The sequence below is a fragment of the Chionomys nivalis genome, chromosome 6, assembly GCF_950005125.1.
Source record: "Chionomys nivalis chromosome 6, mChiNiv1.1, whole genome shotgun sequence".
Lineage (NCBI taxonomy): Eukaryota > Metazoa > Chordata > Mammalia > Rodentia > Cricetidae > Chionomys > Chionomys nivalis.
The window spans coordinates 64,936,306-64,949,813 of record NC_080091.1 but is presented as its reverse complement, the minus strand read 5'-3'; the positions used below and the strand labels follow the sequence as shown (position 1 = coordinate 64,949,813).

The 13,508-nt window shown below is 41.9% G+C and overlaps 1 protein-coding gene across 5 annotated transcripts in view; it reads left to right on the top strand.

The window, feature by feature from the left end:
- Positions 1-1,069: 1,069 nt before the first annotated feature.
- Positions 1,070-13,508, top strand: part of Arap2 (ArfGAP with RhoGAP domain, ankyrin repeat and PH domain 2) — a 169,904-nt gene continuing 157,465 nt past the window's right edge. The window contains exons 1-2 of one of the 5 annotated variants that reach the window (XM_057771582.1): positions 1,071-1,579; positions 13,031-13,085. The gene's annotated coding sequence lies outside the window, so the exon portion shown is untranslated. Of the gene's footprint in view, positions 1,580-1,624; positions 1,957-13,030; positions 13,086-13,508 lie in introns of those variants that run through there. The other 4 variants (XM_057771583.1, XM_057771585.1, XM_057771581.1 and 1 more) reach the window with 4 other exon arrangements.

The window sequence follows — 13,508 nt, the reverse complement described above, 5'->3', positions numbered from 1 at the left end:
CTAATGAAGATTAGGGGGAAAATATGTATGAACTATTGGGAAAGAAAGAAAAAGACACCGAGAATATAAAACTAAGACGAACCCAGGAAGAAGTCACAAACAGAAAAATTGTTACAGATGCCATGGAAAGCAAAAGCGAAAACACAACCAAACATAAACAATTCTGCAGGCTCTGGCCTAAGTCAAGGAAGTTTGCCTAGGAAGTGAGGCCTAGTGAAGCATTTAGCGCTAAAGAACCTGGGGTTTGAGGGGAGGGTCTCCCTTTGCCGCCAGAATGGCCTCACAAGGTTGGTGCTTTTGGGTGGCCTGTAGTCTGAAAGCAGTTGGTGATGTGGACTCACAGAGGCCTGGACTCCACTCTGTGAGCTTCGCCCATTATCTTATTTTCATAATAATGTCTGCGCTTCTCTGTAATTGCCTCACTTTCGTCAAAAGATTGAGTGCAAAGATAAGAACTTTCATGTTTTAAAGGGGAGAGAAATTCAGGTAGGTAATCTATTAAAAACAAACTAAAAAGCCCCAAACCGTGGAATGAAGCATGTTAGGGGGTGACCCTACTTGTTCTCAGGTAGGTTTCTAGGATGCTCTCTTTTTATCTTATCGCCAAGGCTAGACAAGGCCTGGTTCAGAGAAGAGAAAGTCCTTCTAGACTCCACACCCCAAGATCTGAGACCTGGTTACCCAGGGATAAGCCTCTGCACACTGACTTTAGGCTGCTCCTCAATTCATCCAGAAAAAGAGATCTTAGTATCTGGCCAGAGCGCAGACCGGAGAGAATCTTATAGAATGATTGGCAAATATACCGATTCCCGGAACCTGGAAAAACCGGTGTCTTAGATGAGTGTGAAGTTTGGGAAACACTGAGGCAACAGGGAAAGTTCTCGCTGGAGTAAGCTTCTGCAATCAGAGAAGGCGGCAAGGTTCCGCCCCTTCGGCCACCAGACCAGGTCAGAGCGCACAGCCGGGGCACCGGGCAGTAGGAGGCCAGCGAGGGTCCCTGCGAGAGCCCGGTCGCGGGTCCGAGCCCACGACCCGAGACACACCCTCCCCTGGTCCCCACTGGGCGGACGCGCTCCAGGTGGCCTGGGCGGCAGGCGCGGCCAAACGGCGGCAGGCTGACTCAGCCGCCCAGCAATGCTGCGGAACCGGGACGGCCTGCCCCGCCGCCCCCGCCGCTGAGCTCGGGCCGCCCCCGCCGGCCGCGGATCCCCGCCCCCGGGGCCCCGGGGAGGAAGCACCCGGGCGCGGCGCCGAGCACCTGGGCGGCCCGGGCGGGCGCGGCTTCCGGGGCTGCGTGCTCGCCGAGCCCAGCCGCGCTCCCGCCTCCAGGTGCGGCGCGGTGTCCGCCCGCCGGTGACAGCGCCCCACGGGGACAAGCCGGCGCTGCGCTGCCCAGGCTCGGCGGCCGCGCGCGAGGCGAGTCCCCGGGGTGGGCTGTCGGCGGTACTGTCCCGGGTGCGAGAACGCCTCGCCTTTCTGCGCTGCGCGGCGCTTCGGGGCTCGCGCAGTGCTCGGGCTCTGGATTGTGTCGCTTGGATCGTGCTCCCGCGTGTGGGCGTCGGAAAAGAAACCACAGCCGGTAAGTGATCTGAAGGCTGCACTTGCTTCTGGGATTTGACCCGCCCTGGTGATAATCCAGTCCACCAGACTCGGCCTCATCCCTACCCTCCCGTCCCCGACCGAATGCAGCCTGGGCGAGTTCCAGGCACTGAGTTTTTTTTTCTCTCTCGGTAGAGGTAATGACTTGGAGCCCCGTGCTCCCCCGCACCCTGCTGGTTACACATTTAAGACGGCAACCCTGTTAATTAACTTTAATTACAATCATTCGGCCTCCACCTGCCTGAACCTAGCACTGTACCCGAGGACCTTTCTAGAGTGCTTTTACCAGGCATCTCTTTTTCCTTTGGCGTGGGAAGCAGTTCTCGTGGGAGAACTGATGTCCATCTACTAATTAAAGTAAGTTTTATTTTACTTCATTCTGTCTTCTTCTTCTTCTTCTTCTTCTTCTTCTTCTTCTTCTTCTTCTTCTTCTTCTTCTTCTTCTTCTTCTTGTCTTGAATTTTTCTGTGGCTATCTGGATGGAGTTACTTTGTTTTGGAAGAAGGTTTGTGGAATAATTTTGGGAACTTTTGGTAATTAGAGGAAAAATATGAAAGAAGTGATAAGCCACGCTGAGTGGAAAACTGTCTCAGGCTCTTGTAAGTTGGTAGAGCGATACCAAGTTTGTCCTTGAAGTATATAAGTTTTTTTTTTGTCTGTATTGAAATAAGCTATTTTTAAAAGTACATTTAATCGGTTGTCATTGTTATTACCAATAATAGCGTTGTACTTACAAACCCTGTATTGATTCTCCCTAAGCGCTCTGCACCAGAAGTGTATGGAGCATTGTCTGTATGCAAGTGGAAGGTAGCTATGGCTGCAGTAACTTTTTAAAGAAAACGAGTATCTATAAGATTGTTATTTATGACTTTTATACACTTACAAGAGAAATGTGGAGGGCAAAGGCTCTTGTTATTTCACCATTTAACAATGTTTAAAAGAGAAAAAAAAAGTGGGTCGTGCAAGTAGGCTACATCCTAAAATGGAAATATCCCTTGGCTCCCATCCAAGGAGAGATTGAACACACATTTAAGGTGGGTCTTCACAACAAGAGGGTGTTATATTGGCTTGTTGTGTCAGAACCAAAGATTTTTTTTTTAATATAAAATGTACCTAGAGGGTAAGTCAAATGGCTTGTTAAAACAGATTTATGTGCATCTGCTGTCTTGTATATTTTCCTTCCTATGCATAGTCAGTCTATCAGATGGGTTTTATGGGTTGTCTGTGAAAGGAGAGGCCGGTGGTTCACTTAAAAACAAATTCGTTTTTTTGACATCTCAAGTTCCCAGCTGTGAGGCTCATGGGCACTCAATGAATGCTTTTCAGAAGAAACCTCTTTTAGTTACCATGGTTAAAGGGAACTCGGGTTATAATGAATTACACTTTTGAAAACCTGCTTCTGGATATTCTGGGATATAGACTTCAAGAGGTCTCAGAAGAAGATTTTGCCTTTTGTTTTGTTACTTTCTAACACACTTCCTTGTGGGGCATGCTGACAGGGACCATAAAATTCTCACTATGAGTGACAGTCATTGCCTTAATAGCTTTTGTTCTCACGTGTCCCACCCTGTCTTCAGATTTGTTTATTGATCCACTTATTGGGCTTTGCTTTTGCATGTGCTAGACAGTGCGGTGTTTTGTATTCTTTGTAGAACAGTAATCAGGTGGATTACTTCTTATTGGTGCTGGAAATACGCCTTAACTTTAACAAAGCACGATGAATATAAAAGTAGAAGGTATGGGATGTCATCTTAAATCATTTCTTCCTTAGACTTTATTATTTTAGATCTCAAAAACGTACCACTGAGGGCCTGGCTAGATGACTCAGCCAGTAAAGTTGCTGTCTACTAAACCTAATGACACAAGTTTGTTCCCCAAAACCCAGGATCTCATGGTGGAAGGAGAGAACTGAGTCTGTCAAGTTGTCCCTGACCTCTAAATAAATGCTGCGTCACCCCACACACGTACACACACACACACACACACGTAAATGTAGATAAAATGTCACCTAAATCTTATATATGTGATAGTAGTAAAGTCATTTGACTCACTTAGTTTTGTTTTCTTGATTGAAATAGCAGTGGTAGTCTCTCCTAATTGTCCTGTCTCTGTAGAAATTTTCTTGAAGTTTTAACTCGGCATAAGCAGACTTTCTTACATGTGCTCAAATGAGAACACAAGTATTCTGACATGGGTGAGGTGGGCATTTTGTTGAAAGGTATTTGTGAGAGGCAGAGAGAATTATTTTCTGACTTATGTGCATATATGTATGGATAATTGAGGGAATAACCTGGCATGGGATGGGCTTATTCCTAAAGGTAAAATATAAAAACAAAAGCAGGCAAACAAGCAAACAAGCCACCACTGGCTATGCTGTGTAGCTGAGCATGGGAGAGCAAGGCTCGCTCTGTGGACCAACACGGGAGACTGGTCTTTTCCTGGTGTCAGATGCCTCGAACTATAGGGGTGGAGATGGGCAAGGGCTGTGCAGAGCTTTTCACAGCATTCTCAAGAAGTGCAGACACTTCCCTTTTCCACCTGCCCGGCTGACATCACTACTTGTTGAACTCCAAGTCCATTGCACCTGCTCTGCCTTCCTGCTGTGGTTCGATGTTTATCTTCTCTCACTGTGCTTCCTTCATGGCCTTTGGTCTACTTTCAGGGGCTGATGTCTCCACCTGTGGCCTTTCCTCTTAGAAACCCCATTCAAAAGCTCTTACTCTGATCTCAGCATTCGCAAAGCCCTGACTTGCTGCAGTCTTTAAGTATACTTCTCGAGTTGATGGAAGACTTTTAGAAGGCCCCACCCATCCATTCTAAAGGATGGTGCCAGATCTCTGGGACGTGAATAGTGAATAAAGCATTATATTGCAAACCCTCTAAAGTCAAGGTCACAAGACTTGAGTTTTCCCATTGCTCCAGAGTAAGTACTATTTTGCATCCATCATATTCTTCTGAGAATGTTGTTCTGTCTCCCCAGTCCTTTTTCACTTGGACTGAGTAGTTTGTCTCAGGGCTGATTGTTTGTACCCATGTCATTTCCTTTGCTTATTGTCATGTCTACGCCTGATCTTTTTTTAAACTACTGGAGAGAAGACATCTTCACTTTGTAGCCCTTGACACTGTTCACAAGTGAGATAAGATGTACTGTTATCTCGAACTGAAAGTATTTCCCACTATTCTCTTAGAGAGAGCCATGTTCCTTAAATATTTATTGAAGAAATAAATGTAAACAAAGCGTCATATAAGTTCAGAGACAGTTGAAGTACTTGTCTTTTTGTAAGGACAAGAGACTTTAAGAATCACAGAACCAAGAGGAAGCTCTTGAATTCAGTTGGAAAAGAGGTCAGGGCGCTATTTATAAATGCAGAGAGGAAACATTCACAGTAGGCTATTTTGAAACATCTGGTTGTTGGTCTTAAAATGCGGCTCTTAAATTCAGAGGGATGGTGAATAGATATTTGTACTACAACATTGAGATGCAATGCACATTAAAAAGTGTGCTTATATGGTAACTCTACATTTAAAGGGCTTTTACTGAGCTGTAATATTGTTTCAGTTTTTGCCTGAATTGAACATTAAAGCTGTGTTTAAACCTGCCTGCCTCTCGGTTCAACATTTTGAAAGCCTTAGGTTCAGCTACAGATGTGCTGCAGACTCTTAGGGCCAGGAAAGGGCCTGTTTCCAATAGAAGCAGATCTAGGCATCGGAGCACATGGGTGAGCATCCACTACAGTGACCTGTGGCCTCAGCTTGTCGTTCCTCACGAAAACTGGGGAAGATAAACGCTTTCTTTGCTTGCTCCAAATCATGACTTTACTTGAAAGATTTCTCCAATAGAATTTAAAGGAAATTTCAAACCTCAACTAATTAACTTAAATATAGATGGGAACTTTGAGAGATACACTGTGACCAAGGAGATGATCCAGCACTTAACTATTAAGATCCTATCGAAAACACACGGAGGCAGGAGTTGGGCATGGGACAGTGCAATAACACCTCATACTAAGTAAAGGTGTTGGTTTCCCTGACTTTGACAAAGACACTAAATTCTAGATTGTAGAGTTGGGTTTTTCTGAATACACACTAAGTAAAATAAAAATATCTCAGAATAATCTTTTCCCTTGAGCCAAAAGCCAAATGCTTTGGCTGAGAATCTGGCTATTGGAAGATCAAGTTTCCCTTATTTTGCCACTAGCGGCTAATGACTAAAATGTTTGCTGTTTTCCAGAAACCATTCAAAGGGCTATGCACATATCCAAAGCATACCCCCTTGAAACAGCCTTGGGGGGCATGCATTATTATCTTCCCTGCCTATTCGAAGACAACAGTGAGACTCAGGAGAGAAAGACATTGTTGAAGTCCACAAAGGTTGTGGGCAGCACAGCTGGGACCTCTGGTAATCATTGTGGCCTGTGTTCTAAGTCTAAAGCCTTCTAGTCTCAAAACACTAATCGTGTCTGTGTCTCACTAGGTTAATAAAGCTGTGCTTACTACTAATTAAGTACTTTGTAGGTTTATTAGAAAAATAATTTACGGTCCTCTTTTAAAGAAAGGTGATATTACCGTGTAGGCCAAAGAGTTAGCACTCAAATCTAATACATTTATATTATATGATATAATTAAGTGTAATATTGATTAGTTAGATGAATTAATAATAGCTAGCACTCAACATATGATTTCAGTTTATATTAGGTCTATGTGTACATATATTTATGTCTATCTATCTATCTATCTATCTATCTATCTATCTATCTATCTATCTGTGTATGTGTGCACACGTGCGTGTGTGTGCCTCTATGTATGTATATCCATATGTATACATTCTTTTCTCTGTACTTATTTATTGACAATTCTGTAAGAGAATAGATATATTTTCCTAATCTTAGAAGTAAGGGCTCTTAAGTTTCAGGGAACTTAAATGATATTATAAAGATACCCAGTTAAAATGTAGAAAAACCTATGTCAGGGAGATGCCTCAGTGGGTAAAAGTACTATCCTTGCAAGAATGATGACCTGAACTCAATCCTGGGAGCCCACATAAAATGATCAGCTCAGTGGTTCCTGATAATCCCAGAACACCTACTGCTATGTAGGAGGTGAAGTACTGATCACCCTCCACCCCCAGAAACTCCTCAGCTTGCAAGCCTGGGGTATATATATATATATATATATATATATATATATATATATATATATGCAGCACAGCAGTGGAAACACATGCATGCATTCACACGTGTGCATGCGTGCATGTACGCACACATACACCAGAAATAAGGGGAGTGAAGAGAGGAGGAATGGATGGGGAGAGGGGAAAGAGAGAATAGATAAATAAAACAAATCAAAAAGTGGAGAAGTCTGGATTGGAATCTAGTGTGGGTGGAATTAATAAGGGATTAAGGGCAGATGGAGCAGGAAAAGCTCATGGACTGATAGTACTGCACTTTGAAGACTGAACTGTCAAAGGAGGAGAATAACATGTACACAGAGTTCATTGTGTTTCCTCTCCCCTGTCTGCTCTATCAAATTAGCGTCTTAACCATTTTGTAAGTGTACTGTTGATAAGTGTTAAGCCTGCTTACATTCCTGTAGAACAGATTTACACAACATTTTCCTCTTGCAAAAACTGAATTATTATGCCCATTAAACGGCTCCCTACTTCTCTACCCCTCTTTGGTGTTCGTCAGTTTACTCTTGATTGCTATGACTTCAGTAACTTTAGGTAAAAATGTGTTTATATGGTAATTTCCTTTCTATGACTGGTTTATTTTACTTGGCACAAAGTGGTAAAGACTCAACTTTGTGATAGAGTTTTCTTTCTTTCTCTGTGTGCATCTGTATGTGCTATGCATCCAGGTGTGTATACATGTTTGTATGTATGTGCAGATGTGTGCGTGCACATGCATGTGGCAATCTGAGGGTAAACAGAGAGACCCAATCCTTTTCTACCTTATTAATTCATGTGGGGGTCTTTCCTTTGAACCCGGAGCTGGCACCTTCTGCTACTCTAACTAACCAGTCTGACCTCAGGCTCCCCTGTCTTCTGTCTACTGAATGCTGAGATTATGGGAAGGCTTCTAATTCCACCTGGTAAGTTTCATGGGTACTGGAGACCAGAACTTAAGTCCCTATTCTTGGACAGCATGGTTTTTTTTTTTCCATCACTTGTATGCACATTTCATTATCACCTTCATCTGCCTTCATACACTGGGCTGCTCCTTTTGTTCTCATTGGAAATGGAGTCTTTTGTGTCATCCCTTGCTCTTGCTGTCCAGCTGTTTCCTTACTCTGACCACTGCTTGCTTGTTTTGTCACTGGAGAGGTTTTGGTTCTTAATTGTTTGACTTTGGCTGACTATTTTGCTGAGCAAATTTTACCACAGTTACCCATAAACTTTTTTTTTTTTGCAAGGGTAGGTGCAAAATAACTGTTACTAAATTGTATATTACCATTGCTGTATAAAATGCGATCAAAGTTTCTTCCATTAACTTGTTATTGGCTGTTAAATCTTTTAGGCAATTAATGTGTAAATGAACTGAGGTTTTTTTTATTTAAAAAGCTATATGGTCTCCTACACCCATGATCAACCTAAGAGTTCTGTAGTATAAGATTTGAGCTTACAAAGTATGGAATATAGTAATTTAAGCACTCTTTCCTACAATGCTCCTCAACCTATGAATTGCAGCCCCTTTGGGGATACATATTAGATATTTACATTATGATTCATAACAGTAGCAAAATTACAGTTATAAAGTGGCAATTTAATAACTTTATGGTTATGGGTCACCACAGCATGAGGAAATGTATATAAAGAGTCTCAGCACTGGGAAGGTGGGGAACCACTACTTTAGTGAATCTCGAGTGATCATGCATGGGACACCAATGAGAAGAACAATATGGCACTCACCTTTCTATCATTTGATTAACCAGAATAGTTCTGGAATCCTACCCTAGAATTTTTGCTTCACTGTTATCTCCTATTTTGCCTTGGGTCTTGGACTTGTTTCCCAAGAGAGCTACAAGAATAACAAAGGACCCTACACAGATGATTCAGAACCATGGGTTGTTGTTAACAGTATAAATCCTAGGAAAAAGGAACGAGGATGAATGTGTCTGGAGAAATGGGGTGGGGTAGTCGTTTAAATTAAGGTCATAGGGATGAGCAGATCATAGCCTGTGGGTGACCACATTTCAGAAAGATGATCAGATTGAGGGACTTGTCTTCCTATAAGGAGTTTAATTTTGCCATATACTAGGGTAGGTAAAGAGATGGTAGTGGAGAGGGATGCCAAGTGATCAGCTTTTGACTCATGGCCAAATATATAAGGCTCTGACAGTAAAGGAGTTTTAGTTTAGACTTTCAACTTCCTAGTCTGATTTACATATGGAATTGAGTAAAATGAAAAATAAATTCTCACCATCACTTTCTCTTGTGCTTTGTTGTGGGGAACAAAGATTGTTGAATGTGTTGTCTTTTTGGATACTTGGAGTTAATATTTCAGTTTTAAACAATGGAGTTATCTTTGTGCGCAAAGAACACGATGCCCATTGCTTATGACTATTCTTCACCAAAGCAGAGGGAACTGCATTGCACTCTGGTGTAAACTATTTGGTGCAGCATCCTCTTGATGCCTTTTCATCTTCCAAGGAATAAGCTATGTGTCCTCATTTGCTGGCACATTGAGGGCAGAAACACTTTTCTTTTGACCATCTATTGTTCCCACAACATATGGGGACTGATTTGTTGTAGGGAGTGAAAATTGGTACCATGGTAGGATATATTGCATCACCTCTCTTGTCTCTGCTACTCAGTTATTGAGCTGAGTAGAAATAGTTTCTAGCATCCTTTGTCTCTAACCCCGGGAGACAGTACTAATCTACTGGGAACTACTGTTCTGGAAAACAATAATCATCTATTGTTATTAGACTCTGTACGACATCTTGTAGGACATTAAAGGTTACATTATCCACTTAGTAGCTCCCATTTCATAGCTATTTTCAAAAGTTTCTCTTAATCAGGTGAACTTATGAGTATTAAGCTCATTAATTTGTTAAAATTGCAGCAGTATCTCACTCACCTAGAGTTAAAATAATGTCTTTCTTTAATGGATTAACGATATACTGAAGTTCAATTCTACAAACGCTTTTATCCTCTCCCTTAAGGAATTAGAATCAACCAAGGTGATTCCAGAGCTTGCCTGACTGACTGAGCATGCAGTGCCCTTGTATTTAATGAAGTGGCTGAGGTACAAACCAAAGGTGTTATTTGTTTTCTTTCCTGGTTCAAAGACATACACGATGATCCTCAGGGAAAGGGTGCAGACAGGTGAAGAAGAAAAGAGGGCTTCAGTGGCCTGGTTTTTCTTACATGAGGCAGGAGGAGAGGTTGTAGGTGCCCAGCAGATGATTTGGAATGACCCCCACTGATTTTCTACTGTATTTGATTCCTAACCTGAAGACCTCTTAAAGATTTGATGGATTGAACGAATTTGAATCTGTTCTGGCTCTGCTCCTTACTAGCTTGCTGACTTAGGAAGGCTGAATTTTCAAACAATGAGTACTTCCTACCTGCCATCCTGACTTGATAAGAGGTGTCAAGTACTAATTAAAATGAATTGGGCATAGTTAAGGTAATAGTAAAGAGTGTTGAATAGCAAGGCATGCTTAGCAGTGTAGAGGTGGAGGAAGTCATCCTTGAGAAGGAGCACGTTTGATGAGACCTTACAATTTAGGGCGCGAGCCATGAACTATGGGAATGTGGAGAATGCACTGGTATAGTTGGTATTTTCACTCTTTGGTCTTTGGGGGTCCACTACCCAGCTACCAAATAAATGTATGGAGTCTTATTGTTACTTATAAATGCCAAGCAGGCCTTAGCTTGGCTTGTTTCTAGCCAGGTTTTTTTTTTGTTTTGTTTTGTTTTGTTTTTTAAATTAATATTATCCCATCTAACTTTTGCCTCTGGGCTTTTTTCCTTTTGTATTCTGTCTATCTTTCTTTACTTCTTACACCATGGTTTGTTGTGTAACTGGTTGGCTGGGCCCTGATATCCTCTCTTCTCCTTTTCTTGCTCCCCATCTCTCTTCCCAGATTTCTTCTCCTGTTTATTCTCTCTGTCTGCCAGCCCTGCCTATACTTTCTTCTGCCTAGCTATTGGCCATTCGGATGTTTATTAGAGCAATCAGATGGTTTAGACAGGTAAAGTAACACAGCTTCACAGTTAAACAAATGCAACATAAATGAATGCAACACATCTTTGCATCATTAAACAAATATTCCACAGCATAAACAAACGTAACATATCTTCAACTAATATTCCACAATGTGCTTGTGATTGAACGAGATGGAAGTGAGGGAGAAAAAGGTCTATGTTAGGTACAGACTGAGGCCAATTGGTAGCTGTCACTGGAGCCAGAAAACCAGGGAATGTGAATTTGGAAAGTTGTGGGAAGTGTTTATGATGTGGCTTGTTTTACAAAATTAACCGTAAAGCTTCAGGGATTGAGAATCTGGTGTGTGTGCAGGGAGGGAGCCAAGAAAGCTATGGATACTGGTCCAGGGACCTATTGTCATAGTTGAAGGTAAATAAGATGGTGGATTGAGTGGTGACAGCAGGCAATTGAGGAGCTGGAGTTGGGTTCAGGATAGAGCATGGTAAGATGACAAAATTGTTTACTAGGTGACACATAGGTCAGGCTTATATCATATGAGTCTAAGTGGTGTTCCCCTTCTGTGTGCTTCCTCATTATGTAAATCAGGATAGCATGGTCATGCGCACAGTCATGTTTATAACACCCGTCATTTGTACCATTCCTCAACTCATGCTGTAGGATGTTTGTAAACAACTACTTTGATTGCCATTTATTGGGAAGCTTTAGAAGGTGATCAACAAATTGACAGAATGTATTATGGGAAAATAATAATGGGAAACTCTGACTTCATTCATGTGTCTTAGTTGGTGTTCTAAATAATTCAAATGTATTGAGACATTCACTTCTTACTCCAGCCCTACATGGGAGGTACAGGAACTACTTTATACCCATTTTCCTGTTTAGGAAGCTAAAGAATAGAGACACTACATACCCACATGCACAAGGTTTGTAGGTGGGGACCCATTATTCGATCCATGTCACTTTGGTTTAGACTTTCTGCTTTTATACCAAAGTTGCCCAAGGAATGGTCAGAATATGGCTAAGACTATGGTCTGAGTGTGTACATCCTCTCAGATCGTATGTGAAACCAGAATCTCCTAGAGTAACAGTCTTTAAAGGTGGGCCCTTTGGGAGGTGGTTAACTCACAGCAGTGGAGAATTTTTGGATGAGATTAATGAGTTTATAAAATGGAAAGAGCGAACTTCTTATCTCTTTTGCTCTTCTGCCAGATTGGAGAGCATGCCTGGGTGTAACATACTTCCCCAGACACTGCACCTCCAGGTGCCTTCCTCTAGGTTTATTGTGTTCCACAACTGTGAGCAATGTATACCTATTGGTTTTAAATTATCCATCCTAAGATATTTTGTTCAACTGCCTAACTAGCGTGAAGCAACTCTCTTAGTCTTTGAGATCTAACAGAAACAAGCCTTTGTTCCTTCTTTCCTCTACAGAACAACAGATAAATATTGCCTTCTCCATGTTCCTTCAATTACCTTTTAGGGCAGCAATTCTCAACCTATGGTTGTCCAAAGACCCTTTCACAGGGTTTTCCTAAGAAAACACAGATGTTTACATTAGGACTCATAACAGTAGCAATATTACAGTTATGAAACAGTAATGAAATAATTTTATGTTTGGGGTCACTATAACATTAGAAACTCTAATAAAGGTCTCAGCACTTGGAAGATTGAGAACCTTAGGGAATTATAGAAATGATTAGGATAACTCCTGTCTTCACATCCATCTATATCTAGTTCCCCACTGTATAAATGGTGTGGAACTCATTTAAAGGGTGGAGAGAGGTTAGGAAGGATGGTTTCAAAGCCAGAATAAAAACGAAACCTATGTGTGTGTGAAAGTACACGTACACGCTCATTCTTATGTTGTTTTCATCCCTAGTTTTTACCTTTCTATTTCATATGTATATATTCTTCTAGGTGGCAGGTCAAGGACGGCAGGCCAAAGTCTATACTCAAAGCTCTCTCTGCTGCAACTGAACATACTGAGTAGGGCTAAGGAGCCTGGTTCTTTTTTTATGACATGGAATAAGAACACCTTCCATGGACCCTAAACTCCTCTCTACACTTTAACTCTGGCCCTGCCATTTCTCTAATAATAGAAAGGAATCAAGAGTGGGGACTTATAAATAGTGAACATGAATTTGTAATGGAGTTGAATGCGTAGTATGGGTGATCACTAGGTCGTGTTTTAGAGGAGTAGCTTCTGGCACATGCTCTAAACCAATGCTTGAGTACATCTGAGTGTTTGCATTTTACAGAAAACGAAACTTAATCACCATTTTGGACCTGTACCTGAGTTCATGCTTCTAGGAGGTAAGGAATGCACATGGTCTGGCTTCAGATTTGTGTGGCGTCTTGCGTGTAGAGTGTTAAGAACATTTTTTCACTCACGGGAAAAGAACGACAAGGTGTGACTTGAGTGGGTTGGTCTAGAGAAGACTTGGGAGCTGTAGAGGACTTGGAACTCTAATTACCAAGTTTCAGTACACAGCCCAATCATGTTTGGAGGGTGTCAGGAGACATTTCTAGTCCTGCTATCTGTAAGTGTTGCTGTTTAGCAGATTTCCACACCAGTCCCTGGAGAGCCATTGAGTCAGACTCTGCCTTCTAGTAACCTCATGGAAAATCAAAGCACAGACAGGCTGCTGCTGTCTAATATTTAAGAGCATTCCCATCTCTTTGAATTTCATTACTTACTTTGGAGCTAAAGTCTCTCAGGAAAGATAGACACATATG